General features: G+C 38.9%; 1 pseudogene; it reads right to left on the bottom strand.

Moving 5' to 3' along the window:
* Positions 1-18,071: 18,071 nt before the first annotated feature.
* On the bottom strand, positions 18,072-19,061 carry LOC110657609 (metalloendoproteinase 1-like; annotated as a pseudogene).
* Between the last annotated feature and the right edge of the window lie 853 nt (positions 19,062-19,914).

The raw sequence follows: 19,914 nt of genomic DNA, 5'->3' as shown, positions 1-19,914 counted from the left end.
ACGGTCACTGTGGCGGCTGGGCGGAGGAAGAAGGCTGTCCCGGCTCACCTGACAATTACATTACAATTATTTAATACAAATGACTCAATACAAACAAAGAAAAAGACCAAATACGTCCTAAGTCGTGCCGAAAATCCGGCAGAGTCTCCCCTATACCTAGGACCTACCCAACCTGCAAAAGGGCTCAAAACACACTTCTATACTCAAATCCATATATCCATAACTCAATCACATCACACAGCCCCTTCTGGGCCGATCAAATCAATCGTCCATCACAATATGTAAAATTTCAATTTGGTCCTTATAATTTACTATTTTTGCAAAGACTACTCAAATAAGCTACAAAATTTCTAAAACTTTGCCCCGCAGTCCTTAGCAATATTACTAAGCTATTGTAAAAAGAATCATAATTTTCTAAGCTACCACGAATATTTTATGGATTTTTAATCCTATTTAAGCACTAGAAAATTACGAAAAAGCAAGGTTCGGGTTTACCTTTGCCGATTCGACTTGAGGACGCCTCGGGGCGTCGACAATGGGGATAGCCAAAACCTCGATCCAATTCGGAGACTTTTCGTAGCAGTGCATGCGGCGGAAATTCACAGACTTGGACAACTGTCGAATTTCCGCGAATTGAGGATACCTACACGAAGCCCATAACACGGGGGTTAGTACATAAATTTTTCAAAATTTTCTAAGCTCATTAAATGCTCGGAAAAACACTGCGAAGTTCCGTGGGACCCACCGAAAAACGGTGTCAGAAAAATTTGAAATTTATGTCGCCGCGAAGCTCTCGATGAGTGGAGCGCTCGGGTACTCTTGGTTTTCTCGTGGGGTTTACGGTTTGTGAGAAATCTAGCCCAAAAGTCAAAATGGGCTAAAACTTCCTGGGCAAAAATTGGACAAACCGCTTGATGGATTTCGGTGTTCTTGGTGTCTATGGAAAGCTCTCGACGAGTAGATGAGTTTAGACACAAGACCCGGTCCGATTGGTAGCCGCATCGGCCGAATTTTGGCCGGGAAGTCGAGGAGTCTGGCGCGCGCTGTGTGTCGTTTCTGGAGCCGTTTTCTGGCGTTCCAGGCTGCGGCCGGCCGTGAGGGAGGGCTGAGGTGGGGCGCCGGTGAGGTGGGGAGGCAGGGGAGGTGGCGGCGCTGCAAGGGGAGGAGGGAGGAGAGAGAAAAGAGAGAGAGAAGGGGAGGAGGTCAGACGCGCGCGGGAGGAAGAAGGAAGAAAAAGAAAAGGCCGGTCCGATTCGACCGGTCCGATCCGGTCCGGTTCGATTCGGTCGGTCCGATTCAGGATACAAAATTTTGAAATTTTACTCTGCCTCGGGATCGAAAGCGAGGTCCAAAAATTTCGAAAAAAATTCCAAAAAACTCAAAAAAATTCGTAGACTCCAAATATATTTTTAGTTTTGCCACGTGGTCTTTAAATTAATTTTTAAAAATCATCAAAGTTTATATTTTCGAAAAATCGAACCCGATTTTAAAAATCTGAAAAATCTCAAATAATTTCTTAAAATTTAATTAAAATTAAAATTTCAATAATACTCATAAAATAATAAAATTTAAAATTTTGGGGTGTTACATTCTTCCCCCCTTACAGAAAATTCGTCCTCGAATTTTACATAAGGCAGAATAAAGCACATGATTATACATTGAACAGATAAGGGTACTTGCTATGCATATCCCGTTCTGACTCCCAGGTGCACTCTTCCACTGACTGGCTCCTCCACAAAACCTTAACCATAGGGATCTGTTTTGATCTCAGCTGTCTCACTTGGTAGTCCACTATGGCTACAGGTTGCTCCTCAAACGTCAAGTTCTCTTTTAGCTGTATTACATCCGGCTGTAGTACATGAGAAGGATCTGGAATGTATTTCCTGAGCATGGAGATGTGAAACACAGGATGAACGTGAGAAAGGTTGGGTGGTAGTTCCAGCGGTGAGCAAGCTGCTCCAACTCTATCAGTAACCTCAAAAGGTCCAATATACAGAGGTGCCAACTTGCCCTTCTTTCCAAATCTCATGACTCCCTTCATTGGAGAAACCTTCAAGAATACATAATCGCCTACTGCAAACTCCGCATCCCTCCGTTTAGGGTCTGCATAACTCTTCTGCCTACTGAAAGCTGTTTTCAATCGTTCCCTGATTAAGGGAACCATCTCTGAAGTGTACTGCACTAGGTCTACATCATGCACCTTCGCTTCCCCCATTTCTGTCTAACACAGAGGAGACCTACACTTTCTTCCATATAGTGCCTCATAGGGTGCCATCCCTATGCTGGAATGGTAACTTTTGTTGTAAGCAAACTCCACCAAAGCTAGCTGCTCATCCCATTGACCTCCAAAATCCAAAACACTCATGCGAAGCATGTCTTCCAGTGTTTGGATTGTCCTTCAATTTGTCCATGCATGCGAGGGTGGAAAGCCGTACTGAAGTTCAACTGTGTACCAAGTGCTTCCTGCAACTTCCTCCAAAATCGAGAAGTGAACTGGGGCCCTCTATCAGATATTATGGAAGCAGGAATTCCATGCAATCTGACTATTTCTCGAATGTAGAGTCGGGCGTACTGTGCAACAGAGTATGTAGTCTTCACAGGCAAGAAGTGAGCTGATTTAGTTAGGCGATCTACAATTACCCATATCGAATCATATCCTCGCGTGGTACGAGGCAACCCAGTCACAAAATCCATAGTGATCATTTCCCACTTCCATTCTGGGATAGGGAGCTCTTGCAGCTTCCCTGACGATCTCTGGTGTTCAAACTTCACCTTCTGACAAGTCAAGCACTTGGACATAAAGTCTGCTATGTCTCTCTTCATGCCATTCCACCAATAGCTATCTTTCACATCATGGTACATCTTGGTGGAGCCTGGGTGGACATTGTACAGTGTATAGTGTGCCTCTTGCATGATTTCATTTTTGAGATTGTCCACATCGGGCACACATATCCTAGAACCCTGCACTAGGGCGCCATCATTGGCAAATCCAAACTCACCACCTTCACCTTACTGTACTCTTTCTACGATCTTCATCAATTGTTGGTCTCTGGGCTGGGAAACTCTAACTCTGTCTCTCAAGTCTGGCCTCACTGAAAAATGAGCCAATAATACCCCCTCATCTGAAAGATCTAGGATTAGACCTTGATCCATCAACTCATGTACTTCCTGAATCAATGGTCTTTTCTCTGCTGAAATGTGCGCCAAACTGCCAGAAGATTTTCTGCTCAAAGCATCTGCTACTACATTGGCCTTCCCAGGGTGGTACTGGATGGTGCAATCATAGTCCTTTAGAAGCTCCATCCATCTCCTCTATCTCAAGTTTAAATCCCTCTGTTGGAAGATGTAGTTCAAACTCTTGTGGTCGGTGTATATCTCGCACACTTCACCATACAAGTAGTGTCTCCAGATTTTTAGTGCAAAGATTACAGCCGCCATTTCCAAGTCATGGGTAGGGTAGTTCTGCTCATGCCTCTTCAGCTGCCTTGAAGCATAAGCCACTACTTTTCCATTCTGCATCAAAACACACCCTAGGCCAACTCTGGAAGCGTCACAATACACGGTGTATCCTTCACCACTCATAGGTAGTGTCAACACAGGGGCAGTGGTTAGACACTCCTTAAGCTTCTGGAAACTCTCCTCACAGTCATCTGTCCAAATGAATGGAACATTCTTCCTGGTCAACTTAGTTAGGGGAGCCGCTATGCTGGAGAAATCTTGTACAAAACGCCTATAGTAGCCAGCTAGACCCAGAAAACTTCGCACCTCAGTGACTGTTGTAGGCTTAAGTTAATCAGTTATAGCTTTAATTTTCTTGGGATCCACTTGAATACCTTCACTAGAAACCACGTGTCCCAAGAATGAGATGCTTTCTAGCCAAAATTCACATTTTGAAAATTTGGCATATAGCTGGTGCTCCCTCAAAGTCTGCAACACCATTCTCAAGTGCCACACGTGCTCTTCCTCGGTCCAAGAGTATACCAAAATGTCATCTATGAATACGATGAAAAAACGGTCCAAAAATGGCTTGAACACTCTGTTCATCAAGTCCATGAAGGCTGCTGGTGCATTAGTGAGTCCAAAAGACATCACCAAGAACTCATAATGACCATATCTTGTCCTGAATGCCGTTTTGGACACGTCTTCAGTCCTGATTCTCGCCTGATCGCAGGTCTATCTTGGAAAAGAATCTAGCCCCTTGGAGCTGATTAAACAGATCATCGATCCGAGGAAGTGGATACTTGTTCTTCACAGTCACCTTGTTCAGCTGCCTATAGTCAATACACAACCTCAATGACCCATCGTTCTTTCTCACAAATAGAACAGGAGCACCCCAGGGTGAAGTGCTCGGACGTATGAAACCCTTGTCCAAAAGCTCCTGTAATTGCTCCTTTAACTCCTTCAATTCTGCTGGTGCCATCCTGTAAGGCGGCATTGATATGGGGTTTGTACCCGGCACAACATCAATGCAAAACTCTATTTCCCTTCCTGGTGGCAATCCTGGAAGCTCCTGCAGGAAGACATCCATAAATTCTCGACATGGGAACATTTTCCATGCTGACACCTTCTACAGATGTATCCCTCACCAATGCCAAATACCCTTGGCATCCACGCCTCAACATTTTTCTAGCACTAATTGCTGACACCAAATTATATGGAGCCATGCTCCTGTCACCATCAAAGCTAAACTCTTCCACACCAGGTATGTGGAAATACACCTTTTTGTTCCTGCAGTCTAAGGTGGCATAATGAGTTGCCAACCAATCCATCCCCAAAATTACATCAAAATCCATTACTGGTAGAGGAACCAAGTCTGCTGGGAGGATCTTTCCATCCACTACCACTGGACTACCCAGAAAAACCATATCTACATCTATGTTGTCACTAAGTGGGGTAGCTACAGACAAAGGGCATTCTAAAGTGGTAGGGTTTCTACCCAATCTCATGGCAAACACAGGGGAGACAAATGAGTGCGTAGCACCCGGATCTATCAAAACACGAGCCTCATAGGAACAGGCCAGAAGAATACCTGCCACAACTACATTTGAAGCCTGAGCATCCTGATGGGTCAGGGTGAAAACCCGAGCTTGACCCCTACCCTGAGTGGCAGAACCCTGATACTGACTTCTACCTCCTGATCTGCCTCCAAATCCACGTCCCCCTTGTCCTCGGCCCTGTTATCCACTGAACTGACTGCCTGCCATACTGAAAGCACCCGGATACAACTGTCGAGGAACATTTGCAATAGAACCTTGTGATCCCATCTGTGGCTCGCTGAACACGGGGCATTCCCTAGCAAAGTGACCTGGTTGGCCACACCTGAAGCATACTCCCGAACCCATCAAACAAGGTCCTGAATGTCCTCTTCCACACTGTGCACAAGGTGCCAAGGAGGATCCTGACCAGACCCCGAACTGCTGTACCCTGAACTGTGACCACTGCTGGATCCGTACCCTGGTCTGAACCCTTGAGGTTTGTGTCTAAAACCACTCTTCTTGTTCCTACTCTTTTCTCTGTAATTACTCTGGCCACCACTATCCGGAGTACACATTTGGGGAACACCGATAGAATCCTCTGCTCTGTTTTTCTTTGCTCTTCCGCTGTCATCCACAGCATAGCTAATCTCAATCTGTCTGGCTCGATCAACCACCACGTCGAAAGACTGATCAGACATCATGGCCAGGTTTGCATACCTCCTGTCAAGCCCCTTTAGGAATCTCTTCACCTTCATAGTTTCTGTAGCTACTGCTGTAGGGGCATATCTGCTCAATTCCAAAAATTCTGTAGCATATTCATCTACAGACCTACCATTCTGTCTTAAGGCCTCAAAGGCCCACTGCTTCTGATCTCTGAAGCTTTCTGGCACAAACCGATTGATGAACAGTTCCACAAACTGAGCCCACGACAAACCCTCCATCCGAGGTAACACGTAGTCATTCATCCATTGTCTAGGCATAGGCCCCATGACATGCTGTATACACTCTATTAGTCTTCTATCAGTCAACTGCAATTCTGTTCCTGCCTGTCTGCAGGAATCCAAAAACCGATATGCATCGTCTGACACATCATAAGTACCAGGCACCAACTTCTTGAAATTTATGATCTGTTTGTAAGGTTCTCCTCTTGGTGCGGTGGACTGCTGCTGCTGTGGAGGGTGGACCATATATTGTGCCATCATATCGATGGTTCTCTGCAACCCAGCTAGAGTAGCTGCCATTGGGTCCATGGGACCCTGTGCCATAAAAGACTGATCCTGTACTGGTGGCAGCTGCTCTTCTACTTGAGCAGCTCTAGGCCTCCTACCCCGCCTCCTCGGGGCAGGCGCCTCATCCTGTGCTGACACCTCGTCAGGCACATGCAGTTACAGTGCGATGGCGGCTCTCTCACCTTCTACGTATTTTCCTGAAATTCAACAGCATTAGCCCACAAAATTCAAAACTGCACATTACATAGCTCTATAGACTCATATTTATACACAATATATGGAGCAGAAACTAGAAGCAAGGATGACAATGCAAGACGAATGTGAACCCTATTTTCCGCATGTGACCCCTAGTAGACTCTTCCCAACACTTTAGACAAACATTCCCTAAGAATCTAGAGCCTAAGCTCTGATACCACATTTGTCACAACCCAACCTATGGGCCGGACCGGCACTAGGACCTGGGCCAGCCTAAAGCCCCCGAGGCCTGTAGTAAGCCTAACTGTTTATTAACCCAACTCTAAGGCCCATTTGGGCCCAATATCAAGAAATCAACCGGACAGAGTCCGGCCATAAAGTGGACCTTTCAACGGGGAGTTTTTGACTAACCCGACCTGTAAACAAAATATATCATCAATTGGGGAGCTTAGGTCACCCTCCACATACTCAAATCAACATAAAGATAAATGGGAGCTCAGCTCCCTCATCCAGTCCATCAAACATGCATATAATAATTTTACAGGTCCACATGACAATTTATATTACAGACCCAAATCATTTAAATATTTCTAACACATGCAGAAATTCTAAGAGTAAATAAAATTACATAAATATTGATAAAACAACCTGCGAAGGAGAAAAGCAGGTTAACCACAATAAAATCCTCCTGTAGCCTGAAAAAATATTGAACAGGAGTGAGCGTTCGACTCAGAGAGTAAAATATCAATTTTAGCCATAATCTCTATAACTATCTAAAGCTAATGCACCCTGTAGAGTGAAATGCAACATCAACAACATGTTTACATCATAACATCAAAAAGATAATTTGGAGCACTCATGCACCCTGTAACATCAATCATAATATATGGGAGCTGATCCCCTATACAGCCCTCTTAAATCCAACCTGGTGCCAGCGAAGAACTCAAGCCAGACTTTCACTTAATAAACCAAATCGGGGTTCCCAGCGAAGAACTCAAGCCGTGACTACCCCCTGAAGGATCGGGTCCCAGCGAAGAACTCAAGCCGTGACTACCCGTCCTGTCCATAGTCCACACCACATCACACGTACACCAACGCACGCACACTGCTCCAAATTACCACAATAACATCCATGGCACGTTAACAGTTATGAATGCAACATAAATCGTGCCTAGAGTTTAACTATATAAATATATGCATATAAGTGATGCATGGGCATGCTTGAACATATAATAATATTGAAATTACAATTAAAATTAATATTTTACTCACAGACTTGACAACGGTCACTGTGGCGGCTGGGTGGAGGAAGAAGGCTGTCCCGGCTCACCTGACAATTACATTACAATTATTTAATACAAATGACTCAATACAAACAAAGAAAAAGACCAAATACATCCTAAGTCGTGCCGAAAATACGACAGAGTCTCCCCTATACCTAGGACCTACCCAACCTGCAAAAGGGCTCAAAACACACTTCTATACTCAAATCCATATATCCACAACTCAATCATATCACACAGCCCCTCCTGGGCCCATCAAATCAATCATCCATCACAATATGTAAAATTTCAATTTGGTCCTTATAATTTACCATTTTTGCAAAAACTGCCCAAATAAGCTCTAAAAATTCTAAAACTTTGCCCCGCGGTCCTTAGCAATATTACTAAGCTATTGTAAAAAGAATCATAATTTTCTAAGCTACCACGAATATTTTATGGATTTGTAATCCTATTTAAGCACTAGAAAATTACGAAAAAGCTAGGTTCGGGTTTACCTTTGCCGATTCCGACTTCGGGGACGCGCTCGGGACGTCTGACAATGGGGGGATAGCCAAAACCTCGATCCAATTTGGAGACTTTTCAGGTAACGGGTCTGTTTGGCCGGAAATTCACAGACCTGGACAACTGTCGAATTTCCACGAATTGAGGATACCTACACGAAGCCCATAACACGGGGGTTAGTACATAAATTTTTCAGAATTTTCTAAGCTCATTAAATGCTCGGAAAAACACTGCAAAGTTCCATGGGACCCACCGAAAAACGATGTCAAAAAAATTCGAAATTTATGTCGCCGCGAAGCTCTCGACGAGTGGAGCGCTCGAGTACTCTCGGTTTTCTCGTGGGGTTTACGGTTTGTGAGAAATCTAGCCCAAAAGTCAAAATGGGCTAAAACTTCCCAGGCAAAAATTAGACAAACCGCTCGATGGATTTCGGTGTTCTTGGTGTCTATGGAAAGCTCTCGACGAGTAGATGAGTTTAGACATAAGACCCGGTCCGATTGGTGGCCTGATCTGCCAGATTTTGGCCGGGAAGTCGAGGAGTCGCGTGCGCTGCGCATCGTTTCTGGAGCCATTTTCCGGTGTTCCAGGCGAGGTGGGGAGGGCTGAGGTGGCGCGCCGGCGAGGTGGGGAGGCAGGAGAGGTGGCGGCGCTGCAAGGGGAGGAGGGAGGAGAGTGAAAAGAGAGAGAGAAGGGGAGGAGGTCAGACGCGCGCGGGAGGAAGAAGGAAGAAAAAGAAAAGGCTGGTCTGATTCGACCGGTTCGATCCGGTCTGGTTTGATTCGGCCGGTCCGATTCATGATACAAAATTTTGAAATTTTACTCTGCCTCGGGATCGAAAATGAGGTCCAAAAATTCCGAAAAAAATTTCAGAAAACTCAGAAAAATTCGTAGACTCCAAATATATTTTTAGTTTTGCCACGTGGTCTTTAAATTAATTTTTAAAAATCATCAAAGTTTATATTTTCAGAAAATCGAACCCCATTTTTAAAATCCGAAAAATCTCAAATAATTTCTTAAAATTTAATTAAAATTAAAATATCAATAATACTCATAAAATAATAAAATTTAAAATTTTGGGGTGTTACATCTGTGTTCGGTGGTCTCCATGAAAATTGTAGCCCTATATCCAAGGTTTCAAATGGAATCAAATTCAGGTCATTTGGACCAGTATAGAGGGAGTTATGACCAAATGAATATGTACTATTTATTTGGTCATTTTCAGGGTTTTATGCAAGGTCATTCGGATTTGGACAGTGTTTAGGTCAAGTTTTGAACAGAATTTGGGCATTATTTCTTCATGGAAAATGGGCTATTTTGGGTCTAATTTCACCTCCGATTGGCCTCATACCAATTGGAGCAACACACAATCAGTTATGGTTCATCAAACACACTGGACTCATTGAGTCCCAAACTTGCAGAAAATGGCACTCCCAATATTCAATCTCCTCCAACTTCCTTACTTCAATTTGACATTCAAGGCACTTCTAAATATCATCAACACATCTCAACAATCCCAATTGCAAGGTATAATACAAAAGTACCCAAGTTAGGTCAAACCCTAACTCACAATTTCAACCTCATGAAACTTCAATGTAAATCAACTTCTAATACTTATAAATGTATTAATCAACATCACTAAATCACTTTATATACACTAAAGTCATCAAAGGCCATTACTTACCATGGGTACCAAAAATTCACTCTCCTCATAACTCACCAATTTCTTTTAATTTCTTACAAATTTCACTTCATTTTAACCTTAACTCAAGGATTAATAAATGAAGAAAGGAAGATTAGGCACTAACCTCTTGTAACACAACTTTAAACTTCAACTTTTCTTCTTCTTATGGGTATCTAAAGCTTCCTTATGGAGTGGGGAGGATTTTTAATGAAGGGGACTAGGGGTTTTGGTGGACAAATGAAGAGAAACTCAAGCTCAAAGTTTGAGCAAAAATGGTGGAGGGGAGAGAACAATGGAGTCAGCAAGGAGAGAGAGAAGAGGAAGATGAAGAAGACTTATGGTTGGTGAATTTTTGTCTCTTGTGTCTTATATATATTCTATAATTATTGTACTTTAATTTTTTTTTTAAATGCCATAAGTCTATTTCCTTTCTTTTCTTTTCTTTCCTTTTTTTTTTCTTTTCTTTTCTTCTTCTTTCTCTTCTCATTTTTCAAATTCAAATTCATAAATTTAATTTATATTAATTATTTTATTTCCTAATTTTAATTTGACATTTAGGTCAAAATTCACCTCTAGGGGTAAAATGACCAAAATGCCCTTCATGGTGCTCATCGGGTTATTTTTATTATTTTATACCAATTAATAAATTCTCTAAATTTTATTTTATTTCTTAAATTTTTTTCTATATTTTTTAATATTTATTTCATTAATTTGTGCCTCCTCACTATAGTTTAAGTGTAGTTCGGACATCACATTGTCAGACAGACATTAGTCGTCGGAACAGTAAAATGTACGGACTACCTACGGTGAGGGCGTTACAATTCTTCCCTTCTAAATAAAATTTCGTCCTCATAATTTACACAGTGTAAATAATCGAGGGACCGCTATCTCCTTGTCTTTTCACCTTTTTGTGTTATAATACTTAACTTTTTCTTTAGTCTGTCTTATTAATCCTAGTTCTACAATCTTATCTTTATCTCGATTTACTATTGAAAATACGTAGCTCTACACAATAGTCCCAAGTCGGTACTGTAATCTGCAGCTTATAGCACAAACATCGAGAACATTGCGTAGTTACCATGATATATCTCAATAGATCAGATTTTTCCTATACTTATCCTCAATCAGTTCTACACTCATCCTCTTTCACAGTCTCTTTCTTATTTCCTTCCATTATCTTTAATACGATCCTTTTCGGTTGATAATCTACAATCACCTGATGACCTAAAAGGGTTGATGACAAGTATGTCATCTTCTAACCCATCTATCGGTATCCTCTTCCAACAGGAGGTATAATGCATATATAAGGGTGAACATGATTAGGGTCTATCAATACATATTTAAAAGTATTACAATTAGAAAATGTACCTTTGACAACGTCTACCAGGTCTTGCTCCTATTGAGCCATAGCGTACACGCGGGGTGCTACTTTAACCTCGGGTTGTTCTATAGTCTCAGAAGCTCTCTGTGATGTACCAGCTATCTTTGGTCTCATCGGTCTTCTACCCCTCTGTCCTGTCAGGGCAGACCTCTGAGTCTGTGATGGAACTGTGGGAGCACTCCTCCGTGGGCAATCTCTCAAAAAATGCTCTATGGACCCACATCTGAAACATCCACCCATTAGTAATCTACACTTTCCTCTGTGGTTCTTCCCACAATGTGTACAAACTAGCATCGGGGTTGATCTTCGTGCTATAAGACCTGCAGAATTGCCAATTGATACACTCGTTTAACCTCCTCTCCTCGGGGCAAATCGAAACCTCTGCCTCTGTTCTCTGCTCTGAATCTAACCCTGAGACCCCTTGGGTCTCTTGCTCTCTGTAGCAGCTGCGCTAGACTGGCTAGGTCCGGACCCTCTCTTGCGCTGCCTGTCGCTCCTGAACTATTCATCATTTCTAACTCTCTCTACTGGGGCCTTATATATTGGCTGGGGAGTTAGTGGCATAGCTCCGATGACCTGACGGAGCAATTGAGTCATCTGCTCTAGGAAGGCCTGTTGTGTCCTTACTAAAGTACCCAACGATGGTTCTGCTCTACTGCTACTACACCCCCGACTAGAAGCAGGTGCAGGTGCATGACTCTCTACCTCTTCCTCTATCAGTTTTGGAGACCCGTGCTCTGATGGATCGGATGCCATCGATCCTATAAAACAAACAAGGAACATATCTGCATTAGTGTCACCTCGACTCTATTTAAAGGCCCATGCATGTGATGCACTCTATCTATTTCTAACTATCTAGGTCTAAGACTGCCTAAACCTCTGCTCTGATACCACTAAATGTGATGCCCCTCACCCGTCTATAGTGTAGCTGAACGAAGAGTGTCACATTCGGCGCTGGAGCACCCTATCTTGTCTTATCATGTTCATTGTAAATTTTTAATATCATTTAAAAATAGGTATTTCATATGTGAAATTTTTTTCTATAGCAATTTATTTCTGTGGATACCCGGGCAGAGCCTCCTCTATTTAACTGGCATCTGGCGGGTTCCACTAGTTACCTGTTAACAATAATTTCATTTCTCTACATGTCATATCATGTCATTTCTGCTCATACAATTTCAAGTTCATTCATTCATCTAGAAATTCATATGCAGAAATTCATAACTTTATTTACTATCCAAAATATGTAATTACAATTTTTATTTACATCACAAACTAGTAATTACATCATGATTATACACAATGAACTAAAATACTAGTCCATACATGGGCCCTGCCAAAATACAAAAGGCTAGTGAGGTGACTCTGGACTATATGCAGATCTGGTCAATTGCGGTCAGAACACTACTGTGGCGGCTGCTGATCTCCAGTACCTATGCAATGGAAAATCTAACGCGCTAAGCAATTTGCTTAGTGGTGCATAATCTTAAAGAAGAATAACAAAATAATTTAAAATGACGATAATATGTGTAATTCTATAATTTTAGGTCAATGGCATATTTTATAACACTTTGGAATCAATATATTTATCAGGATTTTATCTATGCATATATTTCATTTTCAACCTCCTTAAACTCATATTAGTGAATTTGTCATCAATTTTAAGACATTTATAAATTTCTTATACTTTGGGAACGGTTAAATTTAATAGTATCTTTTATGTTCATTTCTTATATAGTCTAAGTCATTTATAACTTTTCTGTACTTTGGAAATAAATTAATTATCAGTATCTTTTCTGGGTATTAATTTCATTCTCTGGCTTTTTAAACTCATATTAGAGTCTTTGGAATCATATCAGTGTATTTTATGTCATATCGGTGTATTTCATGTCATATCCATATATTTGCGCCCAAGTAACCTATAACAAACTATAATGCTGGATACACAAGAGTATACAGGTTAGACAGCCATATGTCTATTCTATATACATCTGTCAGGAACGAGGCCAGCTGTCAGGCACGAGGCCTGCTGTCAGGCTTGTAAAACCAGAAATAAGATTAAGCACAATGGCCAATGGGTAGGCATATAGCCTGTAGAACAATCATATCAGACATATATTGTCAGTTCATGATTTGCTCTGTAAGCAGTACTACTATCTGTGGTCCCTAATTGGTATATCAATCGATCTAACTATATACATATAAGCCTAGGCATACTTTGGGCAAATTAGTACTGTTAAGCACTTATAGTTTTATTATTTCACGTTATGTACTATTAAGGGTTCATAACATATTTTTATTTCACTTCATGTACTACCTATGCTTTATACCATTTCCATGTTATTATAATGAGAACATAGGTCCCAAGCACTTATTCGTATAACTTATGTATTTATCACTTTATAGTGGGAAAATAGGTCCCACATATCCTTTCATGTGGTTTAGTGTTTAATGGCTTGTTAGGGTTAAATTCCTACCGTAAGATAATTTTATCTCATGGACCTTTCTTTGGTTTCAATTTTTGTGTCTTACTTTTACCTATCCATATGATCAGTTTGTAGCCACTGTTTGGCCACACTTCCATCATGGAAGTTGTTCCTCTATGTCTTATCTTTATTTTCCCTTTTGAATCATGTCAATTTGATTTTTAGAACTCAAGTTATGGTCAGATAACCATAACTGACTCAGTCCCAGATTCTGGTTCCTTAACTAGGTAGCTTTTGGACTTAAATTTTACCTAATTAATGGAATAGGTTATTGTCACTTTTAGGCATGGTGATCTTCATAAAATTTGTTTCCCTATGTCTTATGATCATTGAGAAATTTGTATCACAATTTTTCAAGTTTTGTGGAATTATTTATGGCCAATTAACTGACTTGGGTTCATGTAACCTGTGCCAATAGGGGCTCAGTTCAGGACAGTGATTGTAGGTCACTTTTTGAGATTCTTAAATTCATAGTTTGAGGAAGGTTCCTAAAACAAAGTTGTAGCCCTGTTTCTCAGGTTTCTGGAAAGGTATGGCTCATCTCAATTGGATTTTTCTAGTGAGAGTTATGACTAAAAGACTGTTCTGGGGTCAAGTGAAGTTTAGTCAAATTCCAGGTTTTGATACAATAACTTGTTCTGACTATTTGACCTAGTTCTCTTGATTTCTGGGTTTTGGTCAAAATACTAATTTTGCAGGTATGTGTCTTGTAGACATTTTGCCACTAGTTTCACTACATTTAAGTTCTTTTAGACCAAGTTATGGCCATTTTTCCAAAACAGGTCGGGTAAGTTCATGTCCAGAAATTTATAGGCAACACAGGTCTGGACAGTTTTGTAACCCAACTTAGGCCAGCAATTTGGCTTGGTTCTTGGAATTTTTGGGTTCGGTGGTCTTCATGAAAATTGTAGCCCTATATCTAAGCTTTTCAATGGTATCAAATTCAGGTCATTTGGACCAGTATAGAGGGAGTTATGACCAAATGAATATGTACTGTTCATTTGGTCATTTTCTAGGTTTTGTGCAGGGTCATCCGGATTTGGGCAATGTTTAGGTCAAGTTTTGGATAGAATTTGAGCATGGTTTCTTCATGGAAAGTGGACTATTTTGGGTCTAGTTTTACCTCCAATTAGCCTCATACCAATTGGACCAACACACATTCAGTTATGGTTCATCAAACACACTGGACTCATTGAGTCCCAAAATTACAGAAAATGGCACTCCCAATATTCAATCTCCTCCAACTTCCTTACTTCAATTTGACATTCAAGGCACTTCTAAATATCATCAACACATCTCAACAATCCCAATTGCAAGGTATAATACAAAAGTACCCTAGTTAGGTCAAACCCTAACTCACTATTTTAACCTCATGAAACTTCAATGTAAATCAACTTCTAATACTTATAAATGTATCAATCAACATCACTAAATCACTTTATATATACTAAAGTCATCAAAGACCATCACTCACCATGGGTACCAAAAATTCACTCCCCTCATAACTCACCATTTTCTTTTAGTTTCTTATAAATTTCACTTCATTTTAACCTTAACTCAAGGATTAATAAAGGAAGAAAGGAAGATTAGGCACTAACCTCTTGTGACCTAACTTCAAACTTCAACTTTTCTTCTTCTTATGGGTATCTAAAACTTTCTTCTGGAGTGGGAAGGATTTTTAATGAAGGGGATTAGGGGTTTTGGTGGATAAATGAAGAGAAACTCAAGCTCAAAGCTTGAGCAAAAATGGTGGAGGGGAGAGAACAATGGAGACGGCAAGGAGAGAGAGAAGAGGAAGATGAAGAAGACTTGTGGTTGATGAATTTTTGTCTCTTGTGTCTTATATATATTCTATAATTATTGTACTTTAATTTTGTTTTAAATGCCATAAGTCTATTTCCTTTCTTTTCTTTCCTTTTCTTTTCTTTTCTTCTTCTTTCTCTTCTCATTTTCCAAATTCAAATTCATAAATTTAATTTATGTTAATCATTTTATTTTCTAATTTTAATTTGACATTTAGGTCAAAATTCACCTCTAGGAGTGAAATGACCAAAATGCCCTTCATAGTGCTCATTGGGTTATTTTTATTATTTTATACCAATTAATAAATTCTCTAAATTTTATTTTATTTCTCAAAATTTTTCCTATATTTTTTAATATTTATTTCATTAGTTTAAGTATAGTTCCAGACATCCTGACTGTCTGAACAGACATTAGTCGTCGGAACAGTAAAATGTGCGGATTACCTACGGTGAGGGCGTTACACAGATGGCTAGCACCATCAGAAGGAGTTTTCAAAATTAATACTGACGCATCTGTTAATGATAGTCGTGGGTGTGGTTTAGGTATGGTTATTCAGAATTGGAAAGGTGAGGTTATGGTATTGGGCTCACATTGTCTTTGTTCAAATCTCCAAGTTGATGAAGCTGAAGCCGCTGCAACTGTCTTTGGATTGACCACAGCCTTGGAGATGGGTTTTAATGATATAATATTAGAATTTGATTCTTTAGTGCTGGTTTCTCTTTTTAATTCAAAGCAGGAGGTTACGTCCTACTTGGGTACCTGTGTGCTGCAATTGCTTTCGGTCTCTGAATCTTTCTCTTCCTTTTCTTGTATCCATACTTTTAAGGAGGCGAATATGGTTGCCCATGGGTTAGCTAATTATGCTTTTGTTCTTGAAGGGGTAGAGCAGTTTTGAGTTGAAGAGGTGCCTGTTTCTGTTGCCTTGCTAGTTTCTTCGGATTTATATTCATCCTTGTTTTCGTAATGAAGCATTTTTCCTTAAAAAAAATATATATATAACTATTTTTAGATGAGATTACATTGGAGTTGGACTAGGCCTTGTTGGATTATAAGGCTTATGTATCTTTTTCTTGTCCATGAAATGCCATTGGTAAAGGCAAAAACATAATGCCCATGGAGTATTGAAGAACAAAGTATATAGGCCTAGCCTTCTTTTGAACTAGCCCATTTCATTAAAGAGGTTTCCCAAGTGTTCCTTTGGAGAACATAATGAATTTGACATTTACAATTTCAATCTAATTTTACGAAACTGAAAATAATTTCAAATGATCCTTTGATAATTCTTAATTCTAACTCTGAAATTATAATCTTTTACTTAACATATAATGAAGTGAATTATATTTTAATTATAATGTAAATATTTTAATTTTCTATTGATTAAATTATATTTAAAATTAGATTAATTATGTATCAGTAGTTATAATTTTATACATATATATAAGCAATAGTATACAGTAAATATTAAAATATTTTATTACATCATTAAAATATCGAAAATATCATGAAAATTCTAACTCTAAGCTATAATTCTAAAATATTTTACAAACAACATACTTCCAATTCAATTCAATTATAATTTCAATTCTAATTGAAATTCTGAATTTTAATTTGAACTTTGCAATCGAAATAAAAATTTTCGCATTGCATCATAACTTAATGACTCAGTTCCCTACCAACTAAAATTTCACATTGGCTTAAAGAGTCTATTGAATTGTGCTCAACATTGAGAGAAATTAAATTTACAATATAGTTATTACAAGCAAATACTAATCAATATTATATGAAAAAAAAAGTTTTTTTTTATACTGTTATAACAGCAATTATTTTATAAAGAATGTATGAAATTGCAGTAAATTTTATTCTTCGAATTGAAATGTGGATGAATTCAATATTTTGGATACCTTCTATCATACATATACAGCAATAAGCTTAAATTAATCTATATAACTTGCTTATTAATTAATTGATTTTATGAGGTTAAATATTCTTTCATTCATACTTTACTAATTTGTTTCAAATTTTAATTGTGATTAATTTTGTTCATATGATCTCGTATGTGTACCTTCTTAATTTATTTTAGAAGGAAGTTATAAATGATTCCTAATGCAATAATATAGATTATTATGCCTTGAAAAATTACAGCGATTTTATCAAGAGGTGTGTTGTCTCATATACGCGATTCTATGAATTCTATATATATATATATATATATATATATATATATATATATATATATATATATATATATATATATATAATGGGTGGCCTCTCTCTTTTATGATTTTTATGACAAACATAAAATTCTTAAACTCAAAATTCTTTATTATGGGCCCCTTTATAATAATTTGCCCTGACTTTAATTGCAGAGTCAAATAAAATAAATACTTAAGATGCTTTCATCATATTATTCACGAAAAGAAAGCAAACTTTGTAATATCCATTATATATGGATTAAGATCCTTTCTTATTTGGTAATTAAACATGACCGCATGAATTGCTTTTCGATTATTCCATGTAAAACATCGATTTTGGTTGATTAATTAGGGTAGAGAGCATGTATGCCGGCAATATCATCTTGTGTGAGTTTCCTCTTGAAGGTCCCTGGTGGAATATTTGCATACATAATGGCATTTGAATCCTGACTGTGTTCAAGCCCAAGGAGATGACCAATTTCATGAACAGCCACAGATTCCAAGTCAAATTTGTTCTTGTTGGGATTACTACTCCAATCATCATCTGCATCATAATGGAATTTTCCATCTTGGGGATAAAATGCATGAGCCAGCAAATTTCCTATTGCTTTACGCCCATCAAAAGCATTTCCATCGCCATGATCACCTCTATAAAAACCGATTACAATATCAGCTCTGGAACCTGTAGGTACTTCATGAAAAGTGAATTGGGAAACACTTGCCCATCTCTGAAAAGCTCGCGAACAAGCAGACCTCATGTCTGCCTCATTTGGGTTTTGAACTCCAGAGCGAAACGTGTAGGTGAGTTGATACTTAGAAGATGGCCGTCTTGGCATTCCCTTGGGAAAAGCATAGCATGAAACCATGTGGAACATTTTCGACTTGTGGTGGCTGCTGCTGGTTGGTTTTGATGAGGATGTGAGATTGGTGATATCAGGTACTCCACATCGTGGGATCATCATATTCTTGATGGTAGCAGAATCAAGACTCCCAGTGACCTCTAGCTTGTAAAATTTTTGGAAAGTTTTGAGTGCAGACACCAAAAGGTCATCGAAATCGTCAGTTAGATTATTGGTATTCACTTGGGTTGTATCCAAATTTCCTGAGGTGCTTCTTGACCACATTAAGCCCAACAACATTTTGGCCCTTTTGGACATCCTTTAGGCTTTGAACAAATTTAAGAGTTTTCCCCTCATGACCTTCAGACTGAGCTATAAAGAGCTGGATTGAAAAGAGCAGTAGGAGGAAGATAGTAAGAAGATAGGAGAATTTGGGAGCCATTGCTACGGTTCTTTTAGTAATGAATGGCTTAATTTCTTGGTGTGGTGGTTCATGTTAGTGTCTTGTTGCCATTTATAGACAAACTTACTATATAGCTCAAGAATACATACATGTGTTTCATGCTATGGTTCAGCTTATTTTGTTGTGTACTTCAATGTTTTCTTGTCAATACATTCAAAGCTGTCCTTAGTGAAAAACACAAATACATGAATCTCACCTATTTTACATGTGTATCTCACTGTACATATTGTATCTTGTATTTATGATGTACTGATCTAAATAAGAATATGTGAGTGCTGTAGATATAACATGAAATAGCTTATCCTTTTCCTTTATATATAAAAAAAAAGGCAAAATAATTCTTCCTCAATGGTTGTTTGGTCGTGTTGTTTCCTTCCCTCTATACATTATGCAAAAATATAGTTATTTAAGTGTATTACATGAAAATAATGCAATGTGAATTCCCTAACAAACACATATGAATCATAACCTTACATGTTTGAGATTAAATTTCTATAATTTGCAGCCTGATGGGTGTAAGTAAAACAATTACATATTTTCATGAAAATTTTCTTTGAATTCGAAAGATGAAAATTTTCTTTTTTGATTGATCTAACTTTAGATGAAGATTGAAATCAAGGTATCAAAGTTTTGAAAATAACTCTAATACTATTAAGTTAAAATTGATTGACTGAACGATAATAGAGTTACTTGCCATGCTTCATGTGTAACACAGAAATCATAAATGATTATGGAGTGATAAAGTGGGGAAAATTTTACAATTTGACTTTTCTGGTCTTTCACACTATTGAAATGACAAAAAAAAAAAAAAAAAAGCATCTTTCCTTTTCTTTGATGAGTGATTTAAATAAAAATCTTAGTAGAGATAAGCAAAGCATCACATAA

This window comes from Hevea brasiliensis, chromosome 18 (genome assembly GCF_030052815.1).
Source record: "Hevea brasiliensis isolate MT/VB/25A 57/8 chromosome 18, ASM3005281v1, whole genome shotgun sequence".
NCBI lineage: Eukaryota > Viridiplantae > Streptophyta > Magnoliopsida > Malpighiales > Euphorbiaceae > Hevea > Hevea brasiliensis.
This window is presented reverse-complemented; position numbering and strand designations above follow the sequence as displayed.